General features: G+C 38.6%; 1 protein-coding gene across 7 annotated transcripts in view; it reads left to right on the top strand.

Annotated features, from left to right (window-relative positions):
• Nucleotides 1–26,101, top strand: part of THRB (thyroid hormone receptor beta) — a 154,905-nt gene that overhangs the window by 17,367 nt on the left and 111,437 nt on the right. For 4 of the 7 annotated variants that reach the window (XM_059846306.1, XM_059846344.1, XM_059846316.1 and 1 more), the window contains exon 2: nucleotides 12,622–12,651. The exons of 2 other annotated variants lie outside the window; for them this stretch is intronic. The gene's annotated coding sequence lies outside the window, so the exon portion shown is untranslated. Of the gene's footprint in view, nucleotides 1–11,437; nucleotides 11,530–12,621; nucleotides 12,652–26,101 lie in introns of those variants that run through there. One more of the 7 variants, XM_059846325.1, reaches the window with a different exon arrangement.

The raw sequence follows: 26,101 nt of genomic DNA, 5'->3' as shown, positions 1-26,101 counted from the left end.
TATCTGTTTTGCTCTTTGTGCAGGAAGTTCTGGTCTCTCTAAGGCTGCTGCTGAATGCCATTTTGAAAATCTTGTCAGGGATAGTTGCTGTTGCAAAGGTAGACGTTCAGACATTCTGGAAGATGTCAGGGATATAAAAATGATGGTGTCTCCAACTACTAATTTCCTTGCTTTTTCTCCTCTTTTCCTGAGATTTTGAAAAAGAGGTGTTAGACAATTACGCTGGTAAAATGGATTGACCGCCCTTGAGTTTTTAAATTCCATCTTTTCTTTGTTTTGTCTTTTGATTTCTTTTCTTTGAATTTCCTGGATTTCTCTTTGTCTTTTAAATTATTTTCTGTGGAGAGTTAAAATTCTCAGAGAGCTTTCTAGACATAGAATATGGACTGTGCTATCTGAACAAAGAACAGTTCCTATTGAAGCCTGTCTGTGTGGCAACATGAACACAGAATGGAAGAAAATAGGATATTAAGAAGGAGTCTCAAAGATGTGATAAGACCTCCCCTTCCTTGGTACTAAAATACCTTAAAAATTGAGAGAAAGCTGGTAAGGCAATGTGTTGAAGATAGGCAATACACTGTATAAAAGCAGAAATTTAGCTTTCAGCTTACATAATAGACAGGGAAAAATGTCACTCCAGATTATACTAGTTGCACTAAATGCCTGTCTATTAAAAGCAATTGAGATTTTTTTCCTGCTGTGCTGCCATATAGAGCTGCTGTCTGCTGTGCTGTAGCATTCAACCAACACAATTTCAGCTACGTTGGGTTTTTTTTCCCTGAAACACTATGTCTGTCAGTCATTTTGCAGAACTTACTTGGAATTATGGATATAAAAGTTGTGTGACAAGGAAGCAGGCTGCTGTTTCATCAGTCTCTGCTTTTCAGTGTCTTTTCTCAGGGCAAAGCAGAATTTTAAGAGTTTTGGAATGTCAGTTCTTCAAGTGTTGTGCAGGCAAACTGCTACTTATGCTAATTTTCCTAGGTAAATTTGGGGGAATTTTGATCCTTAGCATTTATATTCAGTCATAAAAATATGATATGTTTAGTTTAAACTTTCAGAGGCACAGTACTTGAAATGGGCTGATGCAGCATTACATGCCTTGTTGAAAAAGGAGACAAACTTTTGTTATTGCTATTATGATTTTTCTTCTGAAACACAGGCAGAAGCTGTTTAATTTGGGAACAATCTAAAATATTTTTCCCTTCATTTAGAAAGAGGCTTATTTTTGTGTTTATTTGTTTGCTTTTAACTGGCCAGTTTAAAACCTTGATTGTTGTTTTGTTTTGCTTTAGGAAAGAAACTAGCCAAAGTGATCTTTCATTTTCTCCAGATCATGGTTCTACTCTGATAATAGTTAAGGAATTTATTTTTTACTGGATTAGACACAGGATCTTAAATTTTCAAAAGTGACTCATGATTTGGCATAAGGCCATTTCAGAGTGCGTAACCTAAAACATCTGAAAGATGGTATTCAGTTCTTACTGGAAACAGGATTCCATTAAAGACATTTCAGTTGGTCAGAGAAGTGCCCAGGCATCCAAAATCACCACTCGGATGTGCAAACTGAGCTTATTAGATTTAATAAGAAATTAGATTTGCAAGCTTTAAATAGTTTGAAAAAGTTAGAAGATTAAAATCAATCAGATTTTTACATCTATCTGTAATTACATAATACAGTGTGATAATAGTGTAATTTATGATATGATGTCATTTATTATAAAACAATTCTGCTGTTATTGCCTGTATTAATGCAAGGGGAAGGAAAGCAGGCATAACTGATGGCTAGACAGCGTGTAAGGTTCCACTGTTTTGTACACTGCAGTTTAGAATCCCCTGTAATTTTCTGTTTACAGCACTTACAGCACTGATTTTGTGGCTATTTCATGGAATCACAGAATCATAGAATGGTTTGGGTTGGAAGGGGGCTGCCATGGGTAGAGATGCCTTCCACTTGATCAGGTTGCTCAAAGCCTTGCTTTGAATATGTCCAGGGTTAGGGCAACCAGAACTTCTTTGGAAAATCTGTACCAATGCCTCCCCATCCTCCCAGTAAAGAATTTCCTCCTAATATCTTATCTAAGCCTACTCTATTTCAGTTTAAAGCCATTCTGCCTTATCTTGTCCCTGTAAAATGTCCCTCTCCAGCTCTCTTGTAGGCTCCCTTTAGGTGCTGGAAGGTGCACCAAGCTCACCCCAGAGCCTTCTCTTCTTCAGCCTGAAAAACCTCAACTGTCTCAGCCTATCTTCATCAGAGAGGTTTTCCAGCCCTCTTGTTGTCTTCATGGCCTCCTCTGTCCTCACTCTAACAGGAAGTTGCTAAGCAGCCTGACATAAAAGAAAAAACTAAATCTTACGGAGCAAAATGTAAGACCTAGCAAAGGTTGGTAAAGCAGCAGCTTTAAGATCAAAATCAAAAGTTTCATTGAATGACAATTTATACATTGATAGGTAAAAGTGGAGTGCTGTGTTTATTTCTGCCAAGGAAACATTGTTCAGATTTTTGTCACCAAGAACTACCTGTGAGGATAATCTGAATCAGTACATTGTCTTCAAAATACATCTATGAAAACAGTCCATAAGCATGAGCTTGTTGGTGTGTTTCATTCCCAAACACTGGCCATTTCTCTTTACTGCTAAAACAATTGGGAAAATAATTTGAACATTACAGATAAAAAGATCTGATTTCAGATAGGTGAGACTGTCACAGTCGTATTTTGTGTTTACAGCATCATTTTCATCACAGCATAAAAGGGAAATTAAAAAATTATTTAAGAGTTCACCATGGATGTATCCTGTGGGTCAGGTTTTCAGTTCATTACTGTTCTGGATGAAGAAAGCAGGTACGAAACAGAAGGAAATCTAAAATAGTTCCATGAAACGAGAGGCTGCTCATCAAATAATCTGATAGTAAGTGTTTGCATCCAGTGGAAGATGTGTTCATAGTTAATAATTTTGATTCTTTATCGGTGAGGAAACCACAGAGTGTTCTGTCCAAGTTTTTAAAGATGCCATCCAAAATGCCGTCCAAGATTTTGATTAAAACAGAGTATGCCTTTTGCACAATGAGTTGTTGTGGCTGGATCTAATTAACAATGAACAATTGCAACCATGAGAGAACAAAATAAAATAATGATTCAGATAAATTATAGAGCTTTTCCATTGCGTAGTCCATATGACTGTTCCCAAATACAAAAATCGCAGATTGTTTTTTGTTTTCATTTCAGGGTCAAACACCAAAGTTGAAATATTATATGTAGCAAAAACTCTTCTGGTTTGTAAAATTGAAAATGTGGCTTTCTAATCCATTGTAGCTTAGCTTACATTTTAATTAAATTTTACTTAAATTTACTTGCTTTGTCACAGAATCACAGAATATCCTGACTGCAAGGGACCATGGAGTTGGACAAGGATCATGGAGTGCAACTCCTTGCCCTGTACAGGGCAGCTCCAAGAATCACACCATGTGCCTGAAAACATTGTTCAAACACTTCTTGAACACTTTCGTTTTGAACAAGAAAGTAAACAATTATAAAAACATTTTCTGAATGAAATGGAAAAGGGAGAAAGTAGTATGTTTAGTGTCTTAATATTGCCCATGGACATGGAATCATGCACCAGTGGCATCAGGCTGGAAGACTATGAACCTCTGTCCCCTGTTTTCCTGTCCTTCTCCTCTGCAGCAGGCTTTGGGCACCTCCTGTCACCACCACCACTATGCTGCTGTGGAAGGATAGTAGAAGTGATGCTGCCCATTCCTCCCTCCAGTCAAATTGGGACCACTCAGCCCCCTTGTGCCTTGGGTCTGCTCCAAGAGCCTCCTACCACTTCATTTTTCCCACTGCATTCCTGTCCCACTGCCTTCCTGCAGCCCTGACTGGTTCAGGGATCCATGCCAAAAGTCAAAATATTGTAATTGGTATATTTAAAAAAAAAAGGTTATAATTGGGAAACATATTACTAGTGCAGCTGGCGTCTTTTGCAATCCCTTGACCATCTAATTAATTCCCTGGAATTCCCTTGACCATCTAATTAATACCTGTCTCCATAAAAGCAATTAATAATAAAGTAGTGAAATTTTTTTGGTCATACATTGCACTAGCAACTGTTCCAATGTGTTCAGGTGTAACCTTAAAAAATCAGAATTGCATGTTACTGATACAAATTATCAGTTACTTTAAAAATCTAAACTAGGAAAATGAATCACTGATATTAGGGAAGAGGTTTGGGAAAGTAATTATGATTTTATGTACTGTATTTTCTTGAAAAACTGTCAGATTGTCCCATTTTAGTTTACCAATAAGCTAGTAAGGTCAAAGTGATCTCAGAATAAATGTATACAAAATATTTTGACTTTGTGATTCCCAGCTCCATGTGAGGAGATGTAGAAATCATTGTGACTTAACAAGAGTAGGAACTGTGGTGACCATTACTAAATAAAAAAATGTGCATCATATAGTAAAAGAACTTCTCAGCTACATTCTGCTCATGGAATATATTGAAGTTAAACCTAACATCATCTTTAATTCAGACAGTGGGATGCTTGAAGTCATCTTTGCTTTTGTGTTTTCTTACTGTTGGGACAATCTGGCTGGCAGCCAGCTTCAAAGCATCCTCAGGACACAGCTGTAGCTGGAGTGGGTCCCCTGGGGAATGCTGTGCCACTAGCCACAGGTCTCTGGTGCACTGGGAACACCTGTCCTCGGGAAGCATGGCATGCATTTAAAATCCCTTTTATGGTAAAAGAGCCCTTATTATAAGCAGTGATAATGCTCAGAGGGTTTTTTTTAAAAAAAAGTTATTTTGCCTATACTATTTCTTTTAATACATCCTTGCACATAAACCCTCTCAGTATAATTACAGCTTTGTAAATCCCCATTATTTGTTCTCTCTTTATAACAAAGGATTTGTCTGTTGAGTTACAATTGCAAGTACCTCATAAACCCAGCAGCTGAGTATTATCTGTGATATACTGGCAGAAACAAGCAAATACCACCATCTTTCTAAAAATACAGAAGTGTAAATGAAGCATTTTTTATGGAGCATCCAAAGTGAGGGAAATACCACTTTCCCCTTGCCTGCTAGTTGTACATTCAGAAGTTTTCAGTGTTCATTAATTCAGTTTTGAAATTGAATACCTTGATAGATTTCTTTTTGTTCTGTTTTTCTTTGGTAGAAATAAACACAAAAGGCAGTTCCAGTGGATTGGGTTTGGTGCATTACTACATTGCTCCTAAACAAATATCTTACTCAGTCAGTTTGTCTCTTAATTGGAGTTTAGCTCTATTTCACCTTTCAAAAAAACCCCTGAAACTTCAGCATACTTGACCTTAGCTCCAGAAAATAAAGCAAATATATTTTCTTAAGGCTTTTATCCTGCTAGCTTAGCCAGAAAACCTTGATTCAACAAGATTTTGAATTTATTCATAGTTGAATATCACTGGCAATTTATGTAATTGTCACTAACAGTGATCTCTACTGCCTCTCCACAGAAGCTGAAGAGAAGTTAGGCAGCTGCAGATAGTAATGAAATACAACTCAGTTTAAGTGAAGATTTATATTTGCTCTATATGCTGGGCACAGGGAGACATTTTCCAAAGCCCTTTTTTAGAAATACCTGTTTGTGTTTCATTGTGTATTTCTTGTATTGGCAACCAAAACTGCCATTTGAAAAATACTTCCCAGCAGAATTGTGGGCCTGATCATTCTACAGCATTGTTGTACAATACACCTTCAAATCTTTGTGGAGTCCCATAAACAAGAAGAAATAACTCTTCTCTTTAGGCTTGCTTTCACTGACTTTCAAATGTCAGGTTTCCATTTTATTTATTCTTTGGGTACCGTTCATAGCTCTCAATATGCAGTTTGCAGAGCTTGAGGCCATTTCTTGCTCAGGTCATGCAGTCTGTGCCACAGTGCTGAACTGCATTGGGACAATTTACTGGGACACATGCTATACAGGGCATGTGCCATACAAGTAGGAAAAAGCAGAAGAAAGAAATGTAACAAAAAAAAAAAAAATCCTAAACTCAAAGCAGTTAGTGTGGTACAGACCAGTTCACCATATTTTTCTGCCATTAAATGTGTGTATTAAACATTTGCTTTCATGGAACTTGCCTTAATTTTGGATGGAATTACCCTGACAGCTGCATTCCAGTGTGCAGGTGGGATGGTTGTCATCCACCATCCCAAGAAGAGCAGAACAGCACCAGTTATTAGAAAAAGCAGTGCAGAGGAAAAAAAAATTACATGTTCTGGATGTATCACAAGTTGGAAGCTGCCAGGCTTTATTAAGTTCTAAGATGTGTTGGGTTGGTAGTGACACCTTGGGAAAGATAACATAACAAAGTCTGTCGTGTTTTATTCTAGGACTCAATAATGGACTTTACTGGCTGGGGATATTATGCAGCAATACTTACTGAACATTTGTCCTTCAAGATACTAGCTTATTAAATTCAGCCGTCTCACAGAAGATAAACCTGGGACAATTGAGAAAATCACAATCATTCACTTGTCAGTGGGGTGATCACAATCAGAAAAGTTTGGGCTTTCTGAGAAAAAGCATGAAGGTCCAAGTCTTGTCTCTGCAGTGCATTCTTTATGCTTACTCAGATATACGGACAATGATTAAAATCAGGCATCTGGTGTAAAGCAGTCTGGGTCTAAGGATGATTGAAAGGCTGAAGAAACCTTGTTTTGGCTGTCTCAGCCTATCTGCTCCCTGGGTTCCTCTTCAGTAAGTTGGCAGGGGAGGGGAGAAGATTCCAGGGTGCTGTTTGTACCATCAATCTCAGAAGTGGTGACCTCCACCAACAGTTGCAGTATGTGGTTAAACACACATGGAATGAATATCCCTGAGTTCCCAAAACTTCCCGTATCACCATCAGAATACATTGCATGTAAGTCTTGAAGGTTCCCCTTAGATTCGACTATTAGCTTGTTGGTTTTTTAAAGTTTTTAAGTTTAATAATTAAAAAATATGTGTGAAGGCTTATTTTCAACAGCCTGATGCTTTTCACGCCTGAGTCTTTGGTCCTACACAAGGTTTTCAGGCCTAAGTGGAATGCAGGGTTTCTCATCAGCTACAGTGTGTATCGTGCTTTCTGTGGCACTGGGCCAGGCCCTATGGAGATGCCATCCTTAACTACCTTTCAGAGCAAGAAAATAACTGGATTTAGGGCATATGATTATATTATATACAGAGAAAATAGCTGCCCTTGCCTGGGATCTGCTTAGTTCTCTTAAATTCAATTAATTCTTACCTTACAAAAATGCATTAGCTTTTCTTTTTAATGGCATGAGCAATGTACTTTTTCTATAAAGAGTAGTAGAATAAGTTTGAAGATTTAAAACAATTATTTTTGGTACAGTTTTTATTTTAAAGGTAAATTAATTTATCGTTGTACTTTTCAAAGTCAAGAAGAATTGTGACATTAACATTTCTAATGTAAATACAATGTACTGTAAGAGAACTTGAAGGTCTACTAGCCAAAGTGTATTTAATCTTGTTAATTCTTCATTAAAGCAGAGAGTTGTAATGGAAATGTTGGCAAAACAGGACTGCAGACATTACTGTCTGTGGACTCATCATTTACTGGAGAGGATAATAGCTTCTGGACAGCATTTTTGTAGCATTTTCTGTAAAGCAGCGTTGAGCTCTTTAGTATAGAGAACAAACATACAGCAGTAGCAATGGTTTTTGTGTTTCCACATTATTCTATCTCTAAACAGTTTGGTCAAGCTACCTGGCTGATGTTTAAGACTTCTTATGCTGAGGAGGATGACTAACTTCAAAAAAAATCACTGAAGTCCTTGATTGCTATGACAGCCAGTCGTCAAGAGCAATAATAAATGGTGACTCTTTCTTGGGCACTTTTTTGGGGAGCAGGACAGATGTGAGATGGTGGCTCTTGGCTGGTCATGCTGGTGGGGCAGCAGAGCATGTAGTCCAGTTGCATTTGGCAGTCCCTGCATAGGCAGGTATAGCTGTGGGTGGGGTTGCATGCAGTTTTTTGGCAGCAGTGGTTAATTTTTAATCTGTATGTATGCTTTAAGTGGAGCTATTCTTTGAGTTTTCTGCCTCCCAGCTATGATCTTGTTCTTGCTGTCCAACCTAAACACAGGCTTTCTTCTGCCCTTTGATCCTGCAGAGAGCCTATACCTGCGTGCTGATTGTGATGAGCAGTGCCCTGGTGGTGAACATTCTCAGGATGCATCCCTAGGTCCCAGAGTTCAGGCTGGGCACACTTGGTGCCTCGCAGCGCCAAGCAATCCAAGGCGCGCTGTGTGGAGTTCCAGAACTGGGAATGCCTGTCACAGATTAGACTTTGGCATGCTGCAGTCATGGCTTTTCACTCTGCAGAGTGCATGGCATGACTTGTTAACTACTGCAGATACTGGAACTGTGAAATCAAATGGCCTTGAGTCAAGACTGGTGGGGCAGGAAGAATTAAATTAACTTTCTGTGCCAGCAGAGTTCCTTGCATCTTGAGGAAGAGCTTTGCTGAGGGAGCTCAGTGAGATTTTTCCCTGCTGTCCTTTTCTTTCCCCTATGTTTTTGTTCTTTTTTATTCCACCTCCACTGTCATGCTTTTAATTCTGACTGCGAGCTGCTAAACTGAAGAACTGAAAGCCAGACTTACTGGAGCAGCTTTAAGAATGAATTTATCTCCTGGTCAGGATTGCTCATCCCCCACTCCTTTCTTTTTCCTTCCTTGACTCTGATGGAATGAGAGCTCTCTGGCTTTTCCAGGCCTGGGTGGCTTTCTGGGATCTTTTGTGAAAAAGGAAATTGTAGTTAGTTTGTTCAATCAGTCTCTTTGTGGACTTCTGAATACCAGAGCATCCTGGAGGGACTAAAAAAGTAAACTGAAATAAATTCTGGGGTGAATCTGTCTGGAGGACTGAATAGATGTTATCTTTTGGTAACTTTGGTTTTTTTTTCTAAATGAAGATGTCTGTGATGGGTGTGAGGAGCTTGAAAGTAAGTTTTAATAGGATGAATAGGATTTGATGGATAAGAAGAAAAGTATAAGAAGAAAAGTACTGCTCTCATCCCTAATCTGATATCTGTTCAAAGACTTAGGCAGAATATGCACTTTATATCTAAATTTTATGAAGAGCACTTGGATGTCTTTTCTCCTACTGTGTGCTGGATAAGTGTTGCATCATATGGAAATAAGTTGTTTTAGCTAATTGTGTGTATTCCTTTTTGGGATCAAACCCATATTTTAGTTAATGACAAGTTAGTTTCAGTTTTTCGGTTTCTGCTAAACAGCACATAACAAAAAAGGTGAAATAATGACTGAATCAAAAAGGGACGTTTTTACTTGTACAACTCCATGCAGTCAGGAATTTTCTGTATTTTAAAGTAGGAAATTTTCATTACATCTATTCTGCTGTCTGATCATTTTAGCATATTGGTTTCCTGTGGTTCAACAAGTCATTGGTGAATCTTCCTTTAGAAAAATCATGAACAGCTTCAGTAGCAAAGAAACATTGTTTTAACAATCTCTATCAGTCTTTTTTTTAGTGTTAATTATAGTATTTATAAAACTGAGAAGGTTCAGAAGTTGTTCTGAAAAAGACGGAACTTGAAAAAATATTTACAATTTTTTTCTCTTTTTAACATTTTTTTTAGTTTTGGTACCAGGATTGAAAGGATAATTGTAAATACCCTGATGAATTTACAGAGCCTCTTGCCACTGAGTGTGGACAGTTGTCTACTTAGTTTTACTTAGTGGTACTGATGTGCCTTTGAGGCAGTCTGGTAGAATCCTCCTCGAGTCTGTCCAAAGTTAACACATTTGATGACTGGCAACAAGTATAGTTTTTACTGTAAAGAGGCATATGCTTAGCAAGATGACACATCTGAATATTGCAATGTAAATGTCCTCACTTTTTTACTTTTTTTTTTTCCCTGTAGCGCTCTCCCCCTCCATCTAAGCAGTAGGCATTAAGCTTGAAGGCAGTGCAAGCAGTTAACAGGAGATATATTTTAATTTTAAATTCTTTGCCAAGGTGTCTAAGGCAGACAAGGCAGGAAACCTGGTAAGTCTTCTGCAGGGACCACTGAATGCTTGAACCTCACTTATCCAGCGTTGTTTTGGGCACCCTGGAGGGGAGGTTATCTCCACTTGGATAAAAGCCAGATCTTCTGAGGCTAGAAGCTTCCTGCTACCTGATGGAGATAGTAATTGGTCCTCTTGAACAAATGTCTACTGAGACCATTGGGCTGGACAGGCAGCAGGGCCTGTGAGAACCTGTGGTAGGAGGTGCTCATGGCCCTCATTATAGCTTGTCCTGTTATCAACAGCTAGATCAGATAAGGAAAACTTATGCAAATTGGTTTTTTAAGCATGCTAGGGTGGTTTTTTGTTTTTTTGGATTTCTTTTTTCCTGGGAGTCATAAACCCTGCCAGTAAGTAAGCTTTCATTCTTCTTTTAAAATTATGTAGGATGCGTTAAATATGCTTCAAAGCAGCTTGCACTGTGAGTGTTTCTAGCATAGAAATACTTTTCTTTAAAACTGTGGATCTTGTCACAAGTCCAAGATGACTTTTAGTCTTCTTCAGACTTGCTTCTGTACCTGCTTTATATTTAAAACAGGCTAGCCTGTCAGGTACTCCTATCCCTTCCCAGAAAGAAGCATTCTGTTCCCAGAAACTTGGTGCTGTGGAGTGCAGTAGTAATGTGACAGGTGAGTAATAGAGAATCAGGGATGCAAGATGTCCTCAGTTGCACTCTGGCTAGCTTCAATGGGTGTTTTGCATGAGAAAAGTAAGGAGGATTTGGCTCATGCTGTAATAAATCCCACTCAATCCTATTGAAACCCTGCATAGCATCCAGTGATAAAATACTTACTGGTTCTGTCCCTTGATTTCTGCGTGCAAAATCTTTCTTAAATTACCTTTTGTGGGTGACCCACACCTGTAGCCAGACAGATAAATGTGAACTAAAATGTGACAGATAAATGCATCTGGTACTGATGCATTTTTTTAATAGCTGATTATCAGGGGAAGCTGTAGAATAATTAAACCTATGAGGATTTTATGTTTGACTTAATAATTAAGTGACCCTATAGTTATTCTTCCTTTAAAGGTAAGCATGTGCAGGTACTCTGTTGTGGGAAATCAGACTTTGTAAATGTCAGCTCTCATGAGCTGACTCATAAAAATGGGATCTCATGGCTTTTCTCAAAATGGATGGTTAATCCAATGATTTACTGCACTCCAGGAATGTCTCTCTTTAAGTTTACCTGTTCCACATGTGAAATAGTCTCAATTTATAGGTGTCTCAAAAATATCAGGTGAACATACTGTAAATGAAGGGCAGAGGCACTTCTACTAATCTCTTAAATTTTGTTTCTCTCAGATTGACAGATTCATTCCTAGAAGACTCTGTTTGAGCCCTGCTGTCCCCCAAATCACAGTATTTTCACTGTAGAGCAAAGAATTCATCTCTTCAGCATTGCATTATTGCATGCTTTGAGGCCAAGCTTCGAATTTGTCCTTGGCAAAGATGAACAAGGTCTCTCCTTGTTTTCTCTTCATCTGTAAATCTCTAACCATACTGACTGATGGCTAATGAAGTGTACAGAAAGTGCTAGAGGTTGAGATGCTTTGCCTGTGACTCAGCATGATTTTCTCTGCTTTTCAACAAATACCGCTAATAATTGTCAGATTTTATTAGACTTGGCTTTTTGTTTTCTATTTCATGCTGTATATTATGCTAATTTAGAAAATGAAATAAGAAAACGTGTGATTTTTATTCTTGCATGCATTGGTGACAAAAAAAATACCCATTTACTTCAGAGTCACCAGAATCCAATTCCCAGTTATAATGCAGATAGATCCTTGCAGATAGTTCTCCCTGGTTGTAAAAGACTGAAAAAAACTAATGAAGAAATAAAAGGTTAACAAATATTTTTGCATGCCTCACCATTCATTGGTTGTTCTGAGTTATGCCTGAACTTTCCCAGAATATTCTTAAAGCTCTTTTTGTTTTCTGATTTTGTGATGTGTGTTGGTAAATTGTTGACAAATGTGTCTGTCATACAGAGCAGCTGAGTTAAAGTAGGTGTTTATTGAAATGACTTGATGCTTTCATTCTTCTAAACTGCCACTGACCCTACCTGTGTGAGGTTGGAGCAGAAAATAGCTACTTTTAAAAAAACCTTCCAGGCTAAGAAACTCTTTAAATGGGCATATGCAATGAAAACACATCCTATAATAGAAAATACCAGATGTCCAATAAAAATAATGGCAACACAAACACAAATGCTGTTCATGAGATAGATAGAGCTTGAAGTGAAAATAAACTGACTGTGTCTAATCAGCCTGTAGTTTAGGTGGTGAATTGACGAGATCAGTTGTTTGTATTGATATTTCCAAAGCATTTGAAATGTTTGTTCAGAACAGCTAATTAAGATGGCAAATAAATAAAGGCCTCCACTCCAGAGTGTTGAGAATGATTAACCCTGCAAAATAACAGAGACTTACTACAGTTATGTAAAAAGAACCTTTTAGTTTTGATGTTAATTGAAGTGAAACTAAAATAGTTACTTCAGAAGGTTCTTTTTACCAAATGGATCTTTAATACAGATTTCTTTACTCTTTTCAGTGAAAGAACAGAAAATGAAGCTCTAACAAGGTAAGATTCTTTTTATTCCACTTTAGTAAGATATTCAAATTAATTTGAGATAATTTTAACTAATATACTCAGCATTTTAGGCTAGATCCTGGACCAGTAGATTTCAGCATTTCACTGGTAGATCCCAGTTTGGATCAGTAGGTCAAAGCACAAAAAAGAAAGAGTACAGTATTGCAGAATGAGTCTAACAACATTTAACGTTGTTGTTGTTGTTGTTGTTGTTGTTGTTGTTACTGAAGCACTATTTGGTCTTTAATCAACATAAGATGCCTTCATAGATTTGGAAACCTCTTTTTACTTGTAAGGAATTTGCAGTTAATTATTTGTCAGCAGGTGCTATAGTTTTCACAACACAGTCAGTGAAAATATTTTCTTCCAGTTTTAAAATGAAACATCAGAGAATGTGCTGATAAAATAAGTAGCTTGGTCACAGATTTTTGGTTTTTGAGAGGTGGTGGTGGGAGTTTATGTAGTTCAATAAATAAAGGAGGGGTGAACTCTTCTAGGAGTGAATATTTCCCCTTGTATATAACATAGTTCAGCTGCATTCTGTAAATGGACTCTATCATCTGCTAGATGGGCAAAAGACAGAAGAAGGTCTTTCAATACACTACCAACTGCAATGGATGTTAAAAAAGTGGTTTTATTTTTCCATCTCTTCCATTGCTAGTGAGGATGCTGACATTCATGTGGTGTGTCACCTAGAAAATGAAGCATTGCTGTCGAATAACAAAGCCAGGTGTACAATAGCAAGTTGTTCTGACAGGCAGCTGAAGTATGAACCTGTTCAGAGCATTACAAAAATAACATAATTACTTTTCTGTCACAATTAATATTTCAATTATAATAGTCATTCTCAGTATTCCAAGGAAGGAAAGTGTTGTTGGTTATTGTTTTCTTTTCCTCCCGTATTTGCCTGGTTTGGTTTTTTGCATCAGTGGTTAAAGTAAAATTTTGCAGAGTTGTTAGCTGGGTTTCATACACCTATTTCAAGTCAAATGACTTCCAAATGGAAGAGTGTTCATAAGAAATTTTTTTAAAAGCTGTTAACATCAGTAAAAGTTGATATGTCTGCATAAACTGTGTTCCTGGTTTGCAGAGGGGCATTTTGGAATAGGGAAGAGGGAGGCTTAAAAAAAAAAGGCATTTAAGCTATGCAAAATATAAACTGCTAGAAACCACAAGTGAGTAGAAATGTGAAGTATTAATGGAAAAAACAGTAGTGTTGTGAAAAAGTAATGAGGTGTCATAACAAATGGTGGTGTTAATAGCAGACAATCTTTGCAATTCTTACTTTGCATTGGTACATGGAGAGTATGTGCATCTATTTGCAGCTACCAAGGTGTGTGCTTATGTAATACATCTCTGAGACAGCAAGATGCTGCTGGTTTTCACCCAGTCAGTGAGAAGGATTGTAAACCCCTTCTGGAACAGGGCTAATGAAGCTAAGGAACTTTTTAATGTGCTGAGAACCACATGGGTAGTGCAGGGATTTAGTAAATGCCAGTAGAAATTCTGGTTCTGAGCAGTCTTTGTACACTGATCTCATCAGCATCTGTGATCCAGGAAGAACACAAGTCCTCCTTCTGTCCCTTTAGCAGGATTCAGCCATACAAGCACTGGGCAAACGTTGCAGAAACGAATTAAACTTGCTGTGTCTGTAGGTGATCACCTAAGACAAGGGAGCCTTATGTGGAGCCTCTGAACGCTACAGTAACACAAATCCCTAAGTAATCTGCCTAAGTAATATAGCATGACAGCAGTAGTGGAAATTTACTTATTTTGTTTACCCAAGTCACAGCTGGAAGCATTTTAAGGTATACATTGCTCACTCCTGGATTTCTGCCTTGGCAGTGCCTGCAGAAGTACCAGGTCATTTTTATATGATTTGACATATGGGCAGTAGAAAACCACCTGCCATCAGCCATCTTTTTCTTTCTAAGTTAACTGTAGTGTTTAGTAACCACTGATCCAGTCTGAGCTAGAATTTATCAGTTAGGCTGAAAATTAAGCTATGCAGGTCACAGTACTGTTCGTCCCAAATTTCCAGGTCATACAAAAGGGTGCTGCAGAAGCTGGAAAAGCTTGTTAAAGATGTTTGGTGCCTTCCTCTTGCATTTGAATTGAGTTTTCTCTTTTAGTCTCTTTGGTCAAAAGCTATCTCTAATACAGCACCGCAGATGCTGTGCAATTGACTCAGGAATCCCTGTTTTGGTTTGCCAAGCAGGCAAACTATTTATCTCAGGTAAGAGAATTTTAAGATGTGATGTGGTTAGTATCTAAAAATATCAGTACAGGGAGATGGGATAGGGCTCCAACAGACAAAAACATGGCAAGATAAGGAAGAGGAGTTCACGTTGGAATTACGATACTGTGGGTGTAATTAACCACTGGAAACTCTTAGAAAGGAATGTGGTAGATCACTTGGAGTAATTAAATCAAGATTAGATCTGCTTCTGAAATATCTCCTAGTAGAGTTACAAGTTCTTGTGCTTTGTAAAGAAATAGCTGCATGAGGTATTACAGGCTGTGCTAGGCAGGAAGTCAGACCAGATTACCATAAGAGTTCCTCCAGGCCTTTTAAATCCACATCTCCACCAACAAAGGCTCTTATGTGGTACAGGCTGCCACAGAATTTCCAAAATCTGAGGTGGAGCAGGTCGCTCTTGTTTCAGTGGTGAAAGGTTGAAAAGTCTTTGAGCAGATCCTTGCAGAGACGCTGTGGTGGGTACTCAGCGCTGCTGAGCTTGTACGTTGTGTGCTTTAGCCCTGTGCACCAATACTGAGCCAGTTCCTGCTCTGTCTGATCAGCCCATAAACCCATCCTTCTGCATAATCTTCTAACATTTTACCTGATTTATTTAGTGGTTTGCATTTTTTATTGCATTCAGTGAAAAATAATAATTATTCTGTAAAGCTTATTGAATCCCTTCTGTGATACAAGTAAAGTCCTGAAAGAGTTCTGAATTTTCTTCAGTTGCTCAGTGAGCATAATTCCATTGTCTTTAACACAGAATCTTAATATCCCTATGAGTAGAAAGAGCAGGGGACATTTTTAGCAGATTATGTAGAATTCCTAGGGTAAAAGAATCTGCTTTCCCCAAAACTGAAAAAGCAGTAACTTGTGTGTATGCTCTGGGACATGCATGGAATAGTGAGAGTGGAGGACACTTATCTTTTAATTCTCTTCAGCTACAGGGAAGTGCATTCTTGTCTTACTGGGTAAGAGGCAGCAGATCCTTTTAATAGAAAAGAGATTAAAATATATCAAAAAGTAATTTTATACTAGAAGAAATAAAAAACACTGTGGTGAACAAGAATAGCCCTGGCTCCTTGTTACTTTGATAAGCTCATTAATTTCAACATTCAGAATTAATCAGGAATTACTGTGCAAAATCTTGCAAATGGAAAAATCCATCAACTTGAGCTCAGAATTATGTCACCCTACTGTACTTAGCTTGCATAGCTTTTGTTACAAGAATGTTTAGTGTAATTCCACAGCAGCATGACAGGAAGAACAGCTAAGAGTTGTCCTGGCCGTATGTGGGGATAAAAACTTACTCAGGAAAGTTTTCATGGAATTCTGGCTCTGTAGAAAGATCTATGAAAAGCTTTTCTGTAAAATTATCCAGGGTAAATTCAAGAGTGAGCCCAGGAATATTAGAAGTTTTTTGGTTTTTTTTTTTCCCCGCCAGAATACCAAGCCTGACAGCAGGTAGTTTGCACTTGGTACCTGACCATCCCTACTGCTCTCTCTCCCATGAGCATGCACTTATGGTTTACACATGGCAGCCTAGACCTGAATTGGAAAAAATATTGGACTAAAACAATAGTAGAATGAAAGTAGAGAAGAGAGATACCATTCTGTTTAATAAACCAAAGGAAGGTGATTGAGGTTAATAAGTTTGTGTCCCTCCATGTGGAGGCACCACCTGCTTTCATGAACATCCAGGAAAGAGGACAAGATGCTGGAAAAAGATAAAAAAGGTTAATAACCCTTGCTGGTAGGGTTAGGGATTCATGGCTGTGGTGAAAGGAGAGAAGACTTTGGTTAGTCAGGAATCAAACATGTTTGCTTGGTTGCCATGCAATAATAGTTGTGATTTTTTAGCATGAGGTTTCTTCTGCACCATGTCTCTTGAAAGTATATTACATGCCTATGGTTTTTACAAATTCCTGATAGCCATAATACTGACTGTGGAGAGTATTTAAAAACAAACTTCAGGATGTCTCTTTTTCACATGTTTTTTCAACCAGTGAGTCACTCTTAATGGACACTTCAGTTCTGAAAAGGAATGGAGAAGGCAGTGCCATGGAAGAAAATTGCCCTCTCCATTAGTAAGGTATTTGAGACATCATATTGCTGCTATTTCCTTCCATGTGAAAGCTCATGGCTAAGTCATTTAATGCAAAGGAAAACAGTCTTTTCTACCACAGAAGTGCCTCTACTGGACAGTGGCACACAAGCCTGCAAAATTGACTTTGGTTATCACTGAGGGTTTCCTTGGCATTTCTTTCTGTTCAGGCAATTAATGCTGTAAAAGCATTCCAGATGACAGAAAAGAGCAGTTGTGTTGAGGTCTGGGGAGCTCCTTTGGCGCATCTCCAGTACAATGCTAGTCCCAAATTCATTGTTTGTATCTAAGAACTGCACTTTCTTTAAAAGCTCAGTTTTACTGCATTTGAAAGCTATTCAGTCTTGTTTCCTGCACTTTATTTACTTAATAAGCTCTGTAAAGAATCCATGATTTTTCCAGGGTAACTTGCTGCTCTCTTCCAAGAGAGAAATATACTGTTTTTTAAATTTTTTAAATCCACATGCTAGGTTGGAGCACAAGTAAAGGAGTACCTGGTGCTTAACCCTGTGCTTGCAGTGTCTGCTCAGATGAGAATCAAGCGTGCTGTGCTCACTGTTACAGAATTCTCCAAAAGTGTCGATTCAGGGAAATTCTGCTGCCGTGAGAGAGCGGGAGGATCAGGAATGTTCTCTCCCACTTAATGGAAATGTGGCTTTTGGTGACCAGTGCATTTAAAAAATAGCAGATTGCGTGTATGTGCTCATTGACAGAGTCCAACTTGAACATCACAGCGATGTTCAGGGCAGCAGATCCTGCTGTGTGCTGCAGCCCTGGGAGACTGGATGAGGCTCTGGTAGCAGCAGGCTGGTGCAGCATATGTCTGGCTGCTACCAGAAGGGATTTGCAGCTGTACAATTTTTGGTTTTGAGTAACCTTTAGAAAAGTGCATCTGAAAAATTGCCAGGGTGGCCAAACAGATTAATTCCCATCAGCAGGAGAGACAGCTGCTCATTTGACTACATCTGCTTCATTTGACTGTGTGGGTCGTCCTACTGGATGGAATGGGCTCCAGAGACTGCCTGTGGAGAAGAGAGGCAGGTAGGACAACGTGCACTGTGTCAGAAATTCCCTTCATCTTTGACACTGCAGAAATGGCCTTTCCTTATGGATGTGGTGGAGGGGCAGGTTGCTTATCTAATTGTTTAACCTTTGCCCATTTGCACATAGCCCCCTATTTCAGACCTGAGGGATCCTACGTCTGCAGAACAGATGGGTTAACTACAGAATATTTCAGATGGCTGCACCCTGCTGATAGCACTAGTCAAAGCCTCCCCACCCGCCCCAGTATATTACTGTGAACACATGGATAAGAAAAAAGATTGGAAAAGTCAATGTTGGCTGAATAATATTAGTCCTAATCTCTCTAAGCAACATGTATTCTCTGCCTTTTTGCTCACTCTAAGAGTCAAAAGCCTGTCTAGAAGCTGCTAGAGATCTAGATGGTGTTAGCTAGATTTGCTTCTAGGTCATTCTCATTCAGCACCATCCTCAGAGCAAGCTTTGGTTCTATTGTTTCAGTCTCCCCATCTGTGGCTTTAATCCAGTTCTCTTTCTTTAATCACATCCTATGTCAAATTGTCCCACAGCTCTTCTCTTCTCCAAGTTTAAGGTTTCAGTTGCTATGCAGGAGACCCTGTGAATGATTATATTTTGTCAACTGAGGTAAACAGACAGTAAAAACATACTCCAAGGCCCAAAATCTTCTCTAATCAGTTATTTGACAAGTGCATTTAATTATTTAGCATAGATTGTAAAAGTAATGAAGTCCTTGTAACACAAGATTTAACACTCTCCTATTAATTTTTCCCTAAGAGGTGGGAAAAGACTGCCATAATTTTGTGTGCAAACTGAGAGCATGAAGTTAATGACTGAGAACACGCAAAAGGGGCTGGAACCTTTCAGTGATTCTGAAGAGTTTTGCTAATAGGTAGTAAATCCAAGCACATCCCACAGTTAGATAAGATTCTGCCTGTGTTGGCAAACCAGAAGGTGCTGTCTGATGCTTTGCCAAAGCAAAACAGAGTTTTCTTGGACCAGCTGTATTTTATTTTTCTTTTTGGAATGTTTAGCTTAGTAAAAAGGAAAGCTGTAAGTCGCCGTCTTGCTCAAGAGGTATAATTCAAAACAATTTTTTATAGCATGATAGATTTCATGTTGCTACAAAATAAATATTTAATTGGCACTAATATTTTTGGTTGCTTCAGGCAAGGAGAGAAGCTCTAACTTTTTACTCAAGTAAGTGCAAATGGAATCTAGCAGGAAGTTCAAAGTAAAATGCATGTATATCCTAGAGATTTTTTAAATGGATTTTAGGTCCATCCTGGCAGGATTGATGGCTGACTTTGTTCCTGACACAGAACATTTTATCTCAAATTTAAAAAGCCCCTACCCCCAGAAGTGGAAAAGAACCAAGAAGAATCTGTGTTTGATTGGTTTGAGTTGTATGGTGAGCTAGATCAGTTACAGTTACATTGAAAAGAGAAAAAAAAAAATAAAAATAAAGAAAGGCAGCCTGAAATGCTTTGTTTACAGTCACAAAGCCACCTTAACCATGCCAGCCCAACTCAGTGACCGAAGGGAACAGTCTAATGACTCCACAGAGCTGCACTCACTGGTTAGTTTCTAATTCCTCAATCTAATGTCACCGACTGGGCTCTTTATTCAGGGGTTCACTTTGTAGAACAAAAGAATATTTGTAGAATATGTAGAATATGTGTGCAGTGAATATGATTTCCTTTATACTAAGATGCTAACTATAGACATTATTAGTCTCACCCTCTGATTGGGGCTGATTCATTTAAGTTTTCAGATACAGAGTGGGTTTGTAAAATGATAAGATATACAGGATGGTAAAATTTTCAGTGTAGAGCTGCTTTAAAATACAGTGACAGTACTAACCCATCAAGATTTCCAGGTAAGTAGCCGCAGTGCAGGTGTTCACCAGCTCTGATTTTCTTGAGGTACAGGATGTTGTGCTTTTTCAGGCCTGAAATTCCATTTCTGAAAACAAATTGATTGGAAAATACTTAGATTTATAGGAGAAGCTCCTGTTTTGCTGGCAGCAAAAGCAAAGTGAAAATGACAGGGAGTGCTCACTTCTTTCTGCAAGTTCTGTCTTCAGTAGGAAAATGACAGGCTGGCCCTGATGTGTTCCAGCTCTGTGTGGGAGGATTTGATGTACTTTGTTTCCAAAACTTGGTTGTAGTTGCAGCTTTCACATGTGGAAAGAGACAGAGGTTAAACATGAGACTCCTGTAAAAATGTACTAGCCTTCATAATTATGTTTAAATTTTATTATTCCTTGCTTCCGTGAAATAAAATAATTGAAGGAACATAAAATAATAACAGAAGAGAAAAAAGTAATTTCTTGTTCTTATAGGATCATAAAATCCTAGAATGACTTGAGTTGGAAGGGACCTTAGAGGTTATCTAGTTCCAACCCCCCTGCCTAAGATATGGACACCTTCCACTTAACTGGGTGGCTCAAGGCCCCATCCAGCCTGGCCTTGAACACTCCCAGGGTTTGGACACCCACAGCTTCTCTGGGCAACTCTTCCAATGCCCCACCACCCTCACACAAAAGAATCCTAATCAGGTCCCTCAATCCTGGTTCTGATAATATTGCAGTCATTGTATCAAAACCTTTTAGATCCTCTTAACTTCTTCTGCCTTCCTTAAATTGCCGGTACAGTTGCTCCAACTAATTCTTAAATGGAGTGGAAATTACACAAATAGCAGTTATTTGAAGCTGCAGAATGATTTTACACTCATTCTTATGTAATGAGCTAGAATTGCACAGCTGACCAAAAAACAGTCCTTAATCCAGAATTCCAGCCTGTTTTTCACTTCAGTGGCTTTGTAAAGTTCCCTCTAGTCTTTCTACACCTTTTTATGTGGTTTAACTGAAATTCTGAGAAAATAAAGGAAAATTAACCATGGACATGGAGAAATGTGGATGGACAGATGAAGTGAGAGATTTCACACAGGAGTGGGGCGTAGAGAAAGCAGTTCTGTAAGAATGGTTTGATCAAAATGTTTGGGATGGTAAAGTGACATAGAGAAAAAGTTTTATTAATTGAGAAAGAATGCATGACAGGAAAGATGTGATTTATTGGACTGAAAAAGTCTTCCTCAACAACAGCAAGTGGCATTGTCTCCCAAAGAAAGTGTCTGTCTTATTTGGGAACTGAAAAATTGTTTAAATAAAGACTAGAAAATACCAGTGTAGAACCCACGTTTCTGTAGGTGAGAGCTCTTGAAGCAGAAGACCTTTTCTACATCCATATTCTGACTTGCTTGAGAGAGCTCCATGAATCTGATTCAGGCTTGGGATAAAACCATAAGGTATGTTCTCTCTGCTTGCTCCCTTTTCCCCCCAAATGTTGTTATACTGCAGCTTGGCTCTGTCCACACAGTCTGGAGCAGACTGTGTTGTAACTTGCTTTAGCCGCCGCTGAATTTAACAGCTTTTGGCTTTGTAAGTAATGCCTTAGGAGAACTCTTGCTCATCTGTTCCCTGAGCCAAAGGAAAACTCCTCCAGTAGCTTTCCCAGTGTTTTCTCTGGCTGGAACACATAGTTACCGATTGCTAGGTGAAGATACACTATCTTTAATCTTATTTTTGTATTTTTGGTTTGTCCAGCTGACATATTCTAAAATAACCACTTTGACTAAAGCAGTGAAAGAGGACTTTCACAATGGATTTTCTTTTCTTTTCCCTGTACTCCATGTAACTAAATTCTTCTACTGGTGGGAAAAATGCTTTTCCTTGATGTAAATGTGTGGCAAGTAGTTGAATGCTGAGCCAGTCAGTCACATTTCCCTGCTAAGCATGCTATTTCCAATATTTTTCATAACAGAATTACTTATCTTTCCTAGCCCTGTACGATTTGCTTTCTGATCCTATTGTTATTTAATCTGCTGCAAGAAATGCATCCATTGGGAAATTGTTAAATAGGATCTCAATAAACATTTGGATTATATTTAGCAAGTACAAATCACTAGGAGATATTTGCATATTTATTTGTTGAATTTCAGCTTCCACTTCAGGTTAGATGAGACATAACAATTATACAGCACCTCTGGCAAAGAATTAGTCTTCAAAGCAAGTCAAAGTAACACTGGGAATTTGGAGGAAGATTTCTGAAGTTTTAGAAGGAACTGTGAAAGGCTTGTGCTTTGTTTTAGCTCCGTACATTTTATGTCAAGTCTGGAATTAATGTTGTAGACTTTTACTCTGACACATCTTGTTTGTTTTACTCTAATATATATTTCTGACAAATATTTATGGCTGCACTGGTCAGAGTCTGCACCTTTGCCTGCATCATTAATGTAAAAATTACCCTAATTTAAAGCCAGCTAAAATATTTCAGGGGTGGTGGTTTGTTTGTTTGTTTGGTTTGAGGTGAGTTTTGTTTGTTTGTTTTTATTTTACCAGGGTCTATGGATCAGGCTCTGCATTGTGCTTTGTAACAGAGGCCACAGATAACTCTGATCTGCCAGAAAGGTTTTAATAGGTTTTATGCGAGATCCTGGATCAGGAGGCCAGGTACCACAGCATGCTTTTGTGCCCTAGCAGAGGAAATACCTCTTTGGATGTGTTCTTGGCCTGCTTCATTTTAGGAGAATCTCTGTAAATTATAGGTGAAAATTAACGTAATTAATTGTAATTAGTATGGTGTTTATAGTGGATACATGTTCCAAAATCTTCAACAGAGCAGGAGACTTCATAGTTTCCAGGAACTGTAGATTTACAGTAGCAATTAGATCATTTAGGCCAACCCTGAATACCTTTTGAACTCTGCATTTACTGTCCATTTGCGTCTTTGAAAATCCTCCCACTTATTGACAATTAAATTTGATGCCTTGTTACTTGTACATGAAAGCAATTGGCAAACTCTTTCTGTTTGTGTCTCAGTGTGCCTTACTTATTTAGTAGCATTGTTGGATTTTGAGTTCTGGAGAAAAACCAAAGCATTAAGGGCACAAGGCTCACCTGCTGTTCATTGCTTGTTCATTGCTTCTCCTTTCTTGCATGCCTAAAGGAAAGACTTGCACTGAAAGTGAGACTGATAAGCTTCCAATTCTCAAAACAAAGTGCTATTTTTATTATATAGTAAAAGACTTGAGACGACACTTTGCTTGGTACTCTGTTCCTACACATTCACATGTTCTTTGAACTCTGTCCTTAGTGTTTGGCCTACAAAATCTGTGTTGTTTAAAGGGGAAAAAACAATAAAGTGCATTTTAGAATGTGTGATCCCTTAATGTTATTTCATACTTTGATGGGAATAATCAAGGATTGGAGTCTGTACTTTGATTAGCAGAAAGACATCCTTGTTAAATCCTTGAACTCTATTTTCTTTTTAGCCACGTGTTTCTGCAATCATTTCCAGTTTTGCAGAATATTTTCTTCAAAATACTGTGTTCTGTATGAGGTTCATGAAAACTTATTTTTCCTATTTCCCAAACATGAGGAATCATTTGTTAGTACCTAGCCTTGTCTCAGAAAATTAAGATTACTCAATCTGGATTTGTGATCTATGACATGAAATTCTTCCCACTGCTTCTTTCATTTTCTTCCACCTAGGTAGGCACCCGTTTTTCTTCAGGTTCTAGTAGAGCATTGTGTACAAGAATCCCTGCCCTACATTGTGATTACTCTTTCTATTTTTTTTTTCTTTTTATTTCCCTGGTGTTTGCAAGACCAATATGTAGTTTTCAGTGGATTAAACTTGTAGCTGAAGAAGATGGGGGAGTTCTTCTGCCTTTGATCACAACTAGAACTTTCCACCTAAGAGAGCTTAGTTCAGGCAGATAACTGCCTTTCAGTCAGTGGCCAGAGGAAGCCAGCATTTAATGAAAATTTAGAGTCCAGATGCATTTCATCTGGGCTATTTATTTTTCCTTGAAGGCAGAGATGAGGAAGGATGTGCAGTGATGCAGCACTGAATGAAGGATAGCAGAGGAGACACCAAGACTAGGTGCAGGAACAGAAGGAGATTTACTTTCTTCAGTGTTACCTGATAGAATCTATTTTTATATAGAAATGTCACCTGACAGAAGTCAGGAGAGAGAATATCCAAGTAGTTTAGATGCAGCTAGAGGCAGGGAGCTAAAGCCACGAGGGAATAGAAGAGGCAGCTGAGGTGATCTGAATGCACAGCTGTATGTAAAAATAGTAGTTGGAAGGAAGAGGTCTTTGAGGAAGCTGACCACGTACTGCATGTGGCTATAATCACAGGATAGAAGCTGGCACTCATTGGTTGTGGAGAAATCAAATGAAAGACTGATGTGTTATGATGGAGAACTCAGGAGAAAAAGTGAGAAACAGATGACTGAAAGAAGAGTGGCACCAGGAGAAAAGGAGGATAAGATGGAAATAAGTAGAAATTTGAGGCTGAGAAGGAAGAAGGATGTGATTAGAGAACTTAGGACAGCAAATATAAGGTAGTTGGACAGCATCAGGGAAAAAAGGGAAAAAAACCCAAACCCCATGAAAATCTGGGTTTCCTTGTGGCTTGAAAAAGACACAAGTGTATGAGTCTGAAGACATTTTCTTTAGGTGGAAAGGCACATCTGTCAGCAGAGTTTTCCGGGGAAAGAGAAGAGTTTTGTTTTCCAAGACTAAAGAAACACTCTGGGAAGATAAAACTAGAAACAGTCCTGGAGAAGAAACTTGAGACAAAGATCTCAGAATTCCTTTTGGAACAAAACAAAGATGAGTATATCTAGACAGAGAAAACTCTCCTTAAATCTGTGGCTGGTGTAGTTTTAGTAGAATTACCTTGGTCTCTGAGAAGGAAGGTGGGTGAATGACAAGAGGCATGAAGACCTCAGGGTCATGCAGGCATGAAGAGGTCTTCATGCAATGGGCATGTCTGTACTAGTAAATGAAATGGAGCCTAAAGCAGTCCCTGGCCCTGGAAATTAAATGTATCTACTGTTGACTGTCCCTGGCCTAGTTTTGGTGTATACTTACGGGAACTCACCTGAACTATTCCCAGGTAAGGTTTGAAAGTTATCTTGGGATTCTTCCCGGTAGGCAGTTAAAAGCAACCACCCTGTTTTGGAGGATTATAGACTTTATTAGCATGGCACCTTTCTGTGCCAGTTGGCCTCAACATTTTGGATATGTTTATTTTGCTTGTAGAAATATAGCTGCAAATGGCTCAGGAGGTGCAATCCCTTAGGAACTTAGGACATCACAGTCTTTGATGCAAGCTGTGACAGGTAGCGAATATGATTTCTTCTTTAAAATGTTGCTGAACTGAGATGTTGATGTGCTCTCAGATTTTGTTTTCATGGAGCATGGTGACATTGTAGAAGAGTTGGTGATACAAAGTAAGTTTGTATGAAGCATGCATTTACTTATTTCGGTTTAAATGTTATACAAGTATAAGCAAACACAGGTCATAAGTAACACTCCATCTCACAGAAGGACAGCCTGTGAAATTAAAGAAACAAGGTCATGAGGTTGGTAGGTCATTCAGTTGGCTGGACTAAAAAGCCCAAACATTTAAAAGCAGAGAAAACATTTTTAAAAGATCTTGAAACTTCTGTAAAAACAAGGCAAATCTCCAGACCTAAGCAGATAAGATAAATATGGACCTAGAATGGAATAGGTGTAATGGGAAGGTGATGGAGGCATAGAAACTTTGCATTCGGTGTAGAAAAATGTGTAAAACAAAATTTCATGTGTTGTTCTGGATTTTGAATTCAGGAATGATTCAGACTAAAATAGGAACAGCAAGAAAAGTGTAGCCGAGAGCCTTTACCTTAGCAGAACAGGCTAGCAAAGTGAAACCCAGAGCATGATACGATAGTTCCTTGATAAATACAACAAGGAAGGGGCTGAGGAAAGCTGATTAATAAAGCTAAACAGTGTTGACACGTGAACAAAGTTAGTAGCAGATGTCAATTTCAGCAGAAAGCAGTTAGCTGACTCTGAAACTCAAGTGAGATCGTCCATGTTACTGGAAGCAGAATGCACCTCAGCTCGCATTTTCTAAATGGGTTCACGAGTGTGACCTGCTCTTAACCAGGCACAACGTCGGTTTTGTGAGGAGCTTCAGAGATGAGCAGGAGGATTT

The sequence above is a fragment of the Haemorhous mexicanus genome, chromosome 1 (assembly GCF_027477595.1).
Source record: "Haemorhous mexicanus isolate bHaeMex1 chromosome 1, bHaeMex1.pri, whole genome shotgun sequence".
NCBI lineage: Eukaryota > Metazoa > Chordata > Aves > Passeriformes > Fringillidae > Haemorhous > Haemorhous mexicanus.
The sequence above is the reverse complement of the archived record's forward strand: the minus strand, read 5'-3'. Positions and strand labels throughout refer to the sequence as shown.